The sequence below is a fragment of the Triticum aestivum genome, chromosome 5A (assembly GCF_018294505.1).
Source record: "Triticum aestivum cultivar Chinese Spring chromosome 5A, IWGSC CS RefSeq v2.1, whole genome shotgun sequence".
NCBI classification, from domain to species: Eukaryota; Viridiplantae; Streptophyta; class Magnoliopsida; order Poales; family Poaceae; genus Triticum; species Triticum aestivum.
This window is the reverse complement of record NC_057806.1, coordinates 111058256-111065933: the sequence shown is the minus strand read 5'-3', so window position 1 is coordinate 111065933 and position 7678 is coordinate 111058256.

The following is a 7678-nucleotide window of genomic DNA, read 5'->3' as shown; positions in this document are numbered from 1 at the left end:
GGAGAGGAACTAGGTCGGATGAGACCCATTCGCTCTTGAAGAATTTGCATGATCAACTGCGTGTTTGCATTGGTAGCAGCCATCACAGCTTGCCATGCCTCCGGAGGAGGTGGAGGTGGTGGCGGATCTTGATTCTGATTCTGATTGCTGCTCTTAGCGGGAGCCATCTTGAAGAGGGTGACATCCGTTAGCACATTGACAGATAAAATGAAGCTGAATCAAGCGGGATGAAATTGCAACATATCGTCATCACATCTGAACAAAATGAACGAATGCATTCCACTTGAAATGGTCACATATCCATAAATTGAGAAGCCACTTAGAATTTAGGTAGAGGAATAAATCAACAAGGTACGGAGCAAGAACGAATACTCGGTAAGAAATCCCAATCTCAAACCAAATATCCGTGGAAGAAGAGCTAGAGCTACAAGAATTCCCACCTATGAAACTCCCGAACCTTTCCGGTTATGCAATCAGGTGTTGGGGATACAGGGAAGCATAATGTCTCACCCAAATCTAGCAAATCCTACATCCAGCTGTATCCATCCTTCAACACATAACCGAGAAAAAACTTCGGAAACCATCTACCTCAACCTTCGAAAAGCATCCGTTATACAAGTTATGGCAATACTCCCGAACTCCCGCCCCAGTACTGGGTGGCGTCGAGGTTATCTCACCAACAACTGCATAAAAGAGATTTTCGATGTCGGCGTACTAAACTCAGGTATTCCAGAACTGCAACGATAAAATTGTGACGACAACACCTCGGAGCTCAACTCCCCAGGACACTGCCACAACCCCTAAATGACAGGAGGCAGCAAGAACAATGTTCTCGTCACAAATCCATCGGAACGATCCAAGATACCAGCGTGATCCTAAATTTTTTTAGTGAAATTTGAGAAGAGAAGAGTCAAAACTCTACGTCAGGATGCCTTACCAGAGCGATGAAGAGACTGGGGAGTAAAAAGAATTCCTAAACTCTTCGATATATAATTCCTAAATGACTCAAAAAAAAAATTTCTAGACTCAACTCGGCTGCTAAAAACGATCAAGCAGTGGGGGCTCCTAAGGTCGGGGAAGGCTCTGATACCAACTTGTAACACCCTCGATGCGGCTATATCTCCTACGTGTCGAAGCATGACTTAGAGGCATAACCGCATTGAAGGCAATGTCGCAAGTAAGGTAATCTTCACAACATCCCATGTAATATAGATAATAAAAGGGGAAAGTACATAGTTGGCTTACACTCACCACGTCAAACAAAGTACATAAATAGCATTACATCATCCAATCACTCATGGCCCGACTATGGTGCCAAAATAAAAGATCAACCCAACATGCGACACGGTCCCGATCGCCCCAACTGGGCACCACTACTGATCATCAGGGAAAGACACGTACTAATGGCGTGAGTCCTCGTCGAACTCCCACTTGAGCTCAAGCGCGTCATCTAGAACGGAGTCATCAGGCCCTGCATCTGGTTTGGAAGTAATCTGTGAGCCACAGGGACTCAGCAATCTCGCACCCTCGCGATCAAGACTATTTAAGCTTATAGGTAAGGCAAGGTAAATATGTGGAGCTACAGCAAGCGACTAGCATATATGGTGGCTAACCTATTCATAAATGAGAGCGACAAGAGAAGGCAATGCACGATCGAATAACTAGAGAACAACCTGCGACAAGCATTACTCCAACATCGTGTTCGCTTCCCGGACTCCGCCGAGAAGAGACCATCACGGTAACTCACACAGTTGATTCATTTCAATTAAGTTAAGGTTCAAGTTATCTACAACTGGACATTAACAAATTCCCATATGCCCATAACCGCGTGCACGGCTTTCGAAAGTTCAAATCCCTGCAGGGGGTCCCAACTTAGCCCATGACAAGCTCTCATGGTCAACGAAGGATATACCTTCTCCCGAGACATTCCGATCAGACTCGGTATCCCGGTTCTACAAGACAACCCGACAAGTTAAAACCAATCCAGCAACACCGCCCGAATGTGCCAACAAATCCCGATAGGAGCTGCACATATCTCGTTCTCAGGGCACACTCAGATGAGCGCTCCATACAACTAAAACCAAACCTCGAGTTTCCCCGAGGGGGCGCTGCACAGGACTCTAGTTTGGACCAACACTCGGAGGAGCACTGGCCCGGGGGGGGGGGGGTTAAATAAGATGACCCTCGGGCTCCGGAAACCCAAGAGAAAAGAGGCTAGGTGGCAAATGGTAAAACCAAGGTTGGGCATTGCTGGAGAAGTTTTATTCAAGGCGATTTGTCAAGGGGTTCCCATTATTACCCAACCACGTAAGGAACGCAAAATCCGGGAACATAACACCGATATGACGGAAACTAGGGCGGCAAGAGTGGAACAAAACACTAGGCGAGAGGCCGAGCCTTCCACCCTTTACCAAGTATATAGATGCATTAAGATAATAAGATAATATAATGATATCCCAATAAGAAAATAATGTTCCAACAAGGAACGGTCTCCAATCTTCACCTGCAACTAGCAATGCTATAAGAGGGGCTGAGCAAAGCGGTAACATAGCCAATCAACGGTTTGCTAGGACATGGTGGGTTAGAGGCTTTACATGGCAATTTGGGGGGCATGATAAGCAAGTGGTAGGCATCATAGCATAGGCATAGCAAAAGAGCGAGCATCTAGCAAAGCAAAGATAGAAGTGATTTCGAGGGTATGATCATCTTGCCTACAAAGTTGTCAGAGTTGACCGGATCCTCGAAAGCAAACTCAACGGGCTCCTCGTTAGTGAACTCATCTCCCGGCTCTACCCAAACAATACAAACAAGCAAGAAGGACACAATCAACCACGTGCAAAGCTCAAACAACATGATGCAAACATGGTATGCTATGCGGGATGCGATATGTGATGCATATGCAAGATTTGACAAGAGATGAATGAACCTGGCCTCAACATGGAAATCCAAGTGTGCCACTGGAAAGGTGGGATGATTTCGCTTGAAAACGATATAAAGATCACCGGAATCGGAGACACGGCTTGGAAATGGCAAGCAAAACAAATATGGCACCGGTCTGTGATATACAACAAGTAGCCATCTAAATGCAACAAGTTAAACATGCTACAACAGCCAAACATGGCAACAAAATACATGGCAGGGATCCATTCATAATGCTTGACAAAATATGAACACTGAGCTACGTCCAATTCATCCATTAACAGGTTCAAACAAGCATGGCAAAAGTGCAATTGGTAAGCAGATTTCAGACTTAGTGAAATTAACACTTGTTTGGAATTTCAGATCAGGTAGCACACTTTGGAGCAATAAAACAATATGCTACAGGAACTTAACATGGCAAAGCAAAGCATGGCATGGAGCTACTCAAAGAGCTTAACAAAAGTCCCTTAGTGACCTTGAGCCAAAAGGGCTCAGAAAATACAATTGCAAGTATGTGAACATGGCAAAAACATAATCAGATCACAGACTTAGTGAAAAACTGGAGCATGCAAATCAGATATCAAGTAGGCATGTTTACGAGCTCGATGCACTCACTACAGAGCATGTCATGACAATCTAATCATACACCCATCAAGAATACACATTATACAAGCTAGACATGGCAAGAACAACAACATAGCATGCATAGATCAACTACAACATCCTCGGCAAAATCGCTAACAAGTAGACAATCTGCCCAGATTCACGAAATAGCAAAAGTAGAGCTCGATTGACTCAAGCTAGGGTGCTCCATAATTGCAAACAAAGACATGGATGGATAGATCACTACAAGATTAACAAATCATCCTTACTGATCATCCTCAAAAGAGGCACGGATCACTAGGAAACAACATGAACATATGGCATATTGATAAAAACAGATCAAGGACTTAGTGGAATTGCTAAGTCCCTGAAATCAGCATTAACGAATGCACCACTTTGCAAGCTTGTGCTAGTCACCACACACATCACAAAAATACATGGATGGCACCTCTAGAAAGATGACAAAGCATATAACAAAACATATGTAGAGCTCAGGGGCATATCATGCACACAATAATCATGGCAAAAATGACAAATAGCTATTTGGAGCAGCAGATCTGAAAATTATCTCAAATAGCACTCTTCCAACAGCATTTCGGGCATCAAGATGAACTCAAATGAAAATGATGCAATGAGATGAAATGATGTGCTCCCTGAGGCGAACGTTTTGATATGCTATATGCCCAAAACAGACCTACGGATGCAAAGTTACGGCATGATAAACATAGCAAAATAATTAGGGTTAGGGACGAAAAAGTCAACCCCGAGATTTCGGATCTCAGATCCAGATCGGGATCTCGCCGGAGTTACTGTTCACGCGGAAGCCGAGGACTCCGGAGCTGGCCGTGGTGATGGCTGGACTTGCCGTGGGACTTGTCGGTCTTGTCGGTGGTGGCCGGAGCTCGCCGGCGTCGGAGGAGCTCGCCGGGGTGGTGATGGGCGGCGGGGAGGCGCGCGCGGGCGCGGTGGACACCGGGAGACAGCAGCGCGGCGAGCCGGCGCGGCGGCGAGGCGGGCCGGTGCGGAGGCGCGGCGCGGAGGGCGGCCGGCGGGCGGCGCGCCTCGGGCGGAGGAGCGGTGAGCGCGGGGAGGCGGCGGCCGGGCCCGGGAGGGCCTCCCGCGGGCCGGGCGGTCCGCGGTGGATGAGGCGGCGACGCGACATGCGCCAGGCGCGCATAGGCCGCGGACAGCGGCGGGAAGATGTCCGGCGGGATATGGACATGTCCGGCGGCGGCGGATGAGGTTTTTAGGGTTTCGGAGAGGGAAGAACCGAGAATTTCAGAAGGGGGGCTATTTATTGGCATAGAGGGAGCTAGGAGTGTCCAAATGAGGTGTGGTTTTCATCCACGCGATCGTGATCGAACACTCTAGATGATGGAGAGGGTTTTGGGCCAAATTGGAGGGGTGTTGGGCTGCAACACACACGAGGCCTTTTCGGTCCCTCGGTTAACCGTTGGAGCATCAAACGAAGTCCAAATGGTACGAAACTTGACAGGCGGTCTACCGGTAGTAAACCAAGGCCGCTTGGCAAGTCTTGGTCCAATCCGGAAATTTTTAATCCCCACACACGAAAGAAAGATAGAAATCACCACCGGAGGAGAACGGAGCGCCGGAATGCAAAACGGACAACGGGGAAAATGCTCGGATGCGTGAGACGAACACGTATGCAAATGCAATGCACATGATGACATGATATGAGATGCATGGCAACGACAACAACACAAGGAGACAAAAAACCCGAACCCGAGAAAATAAAATAACTTAACGCCGGAAACGACAAGAGTTGGATTACATATTAGGTAAATCATATCCGGGGTGTTACACGGACCTTGCACCAATGATGTTGGATGATACCGACGTGGAGACTATAAGTTTCATATATTCAGACTGGGACCTTTCTCCCTCTTATTTTGTCGTCAAAACTGAAAAGGAGTGAGGCTAATTCGCTGCACTAACTGCTGACCCTGTGAATAGATCGAGATCCCTATCGGTAGGACCGAATTGCTAGGGTTTGGCAGTGGCTAATGACAAGTGAAACTCGGTGGCGCCGGATAGGAAGAATCGGTAGGACCGAGTTTGGCTTAGGGTTTAGGTCATATGTGGATATGGGAAAGTAGTTGAGGGTTTTGGAGCATATCACTAAGCACATGAAGCAAGAGGCTCATTAAGCAACACCTCATCCCTCCTTGATAGTATTGGCTTTTCCTATGGACTCAATGTGATCTTGGATCACTAAAATATAAAATGAAGAGTATTGAGCTTTTGAGCTTGAGCCAATCCTTTGTCCTTAGCATTTTGAGGGTTCCACTTTCACATCCATGCCATGCCAATCATTGAGCTTTCCTGAAATAATCATCTTGGAATAGCATTAGCTCAATGAGCTATATGTTGTTATGAATTACCAAAACCACCTAGGGATAGTTGCACTTTCAATCTCCCCCTTTTTGATAATTGATGACAACATATAGATCAAAGCTTCGACAAAAGATAATAAGCAAGAATTATATCGTTGCTTTGAGAAGTATGTGATAAGTAAGAGCTCCCCCTAAATTTGTGCATATTTAAAATTTGCGTTGGACTGCAAATGCACAAAGAGTTAGAGTCATGGGTTACTCTTCCATGTCACATACATCTTGGTGGAGCGCTCAAAATGATAAGAATGAAATACATGCACTCATCACCAAGAATAATGAATGATCACAAGATAGATAAGATAATAGCATTAAGAAAGCATTAAGTGTAGCTTATGATCAAACACATGATCATCAATGTCTCACGAATAATAACGTAGTATCTCAAGCACTCAAAAGCAAACAAGTTCGAAAAACCACCAAATAAAGCAAGAGAGAAAAGCAACGCTCTCTCTCTCGAAGCCTATGATCTATACATCTTCTCCCCCTTTGGCAACAAGTTACCAAAAAGTTCCTAGAAAATGCATAGCACTAGATCGACGCTCAGGCTTGATCTTCAGGTGGTGGTGGAGTCCGGATCACTCCAAGGATGAAGGCTTCGGTAGATGCTGAAGTAGTCACTGGAGTTGGAGCTGAAGTAGATGCTGGAGCTGGTGGAATTGAGGCTGTGGCTGGTGCTGAGGTGGTGGCTCTTGTGTCAGCAACTGGCACGGTAGATGACCTCGGGCCTCGTGGCACTCTGGCAAAGGTATGAGTGGTAGTCCTGCCTCTCCTCTCCTGCATGTCCTCCTGGAGCTGCTCCACTGCAGACTGAACTTCTGTTACCTTGACATCCAAGTCATAGAACTTCTGTTCCATGATTCTCTCTAGGCTCTGCTGATTCTGAGTGAGAGTGGCCAGACTTTGCTCAATCCTCAGCGTGGATGCAATCAAGTAACCAAGCTGCTCTTGTTTAGTCTTCAAGAAGTATTCAGATGCCTCCTCTTGGGTAGGTATCTTGGCAGCTTTCTCCTTCCTTGCCTTCTCCTTCTTTGCAAATGCTTGGGCAGATGATGGCTCGTTCTCAGTCATGACAACTTGATTGTCCTCGAAATCTGGACGGATGGGCAAATGTTCCTTGTCCAATAAATATATGCCCGTGCCCATCTTGGAGTTGATGAGCTCCTGAATCTGAGGGGCATATCCGCAGCTCCTCTTCTGGTCTGCTGCAGTCCTCTTGATAGTTTCCACTATGAGGCTCATCACCTTGAACTTCTGAGGCACATCAAACACATGTAGCAAGTTGATAGCATGGCCTCTGATCATCTTGTGATCTCCAGACTTGGGCAGTAAGGTGTGCCTTAGTATCCAATTGATCGTCGGGAGTCCTGACAGAAGGTAATGCACAGAGCCGAACTTGAAGGTGTCAAGAGCTTCATTGGGAATTTCCTTGTACATATTGGACATGGAGTTGTGGTCCATCTTCTTCTTGGCATAGATATCCAAGTCTTCATCTTGCTCCTCTTGGGCATTAATGATCTGTGCCCACTCAGCCACTGTAGATTGGTACCTTGTACCCTCAGACATCCATGTGATCCTCCCATATGGATAAAAGTGAGCCGTGGAGTAGAACTGCATGATAAGATCCTCGTTCCACTTTGTGAGCTTCTGCCCAACAAAGTCGGCTACTCCACAAGCTATGAAGCTGTCTTGCACTCCAGGATAGTGCTCCTCATTGTCCTTGATGTATGTCCAATCAACCCAGC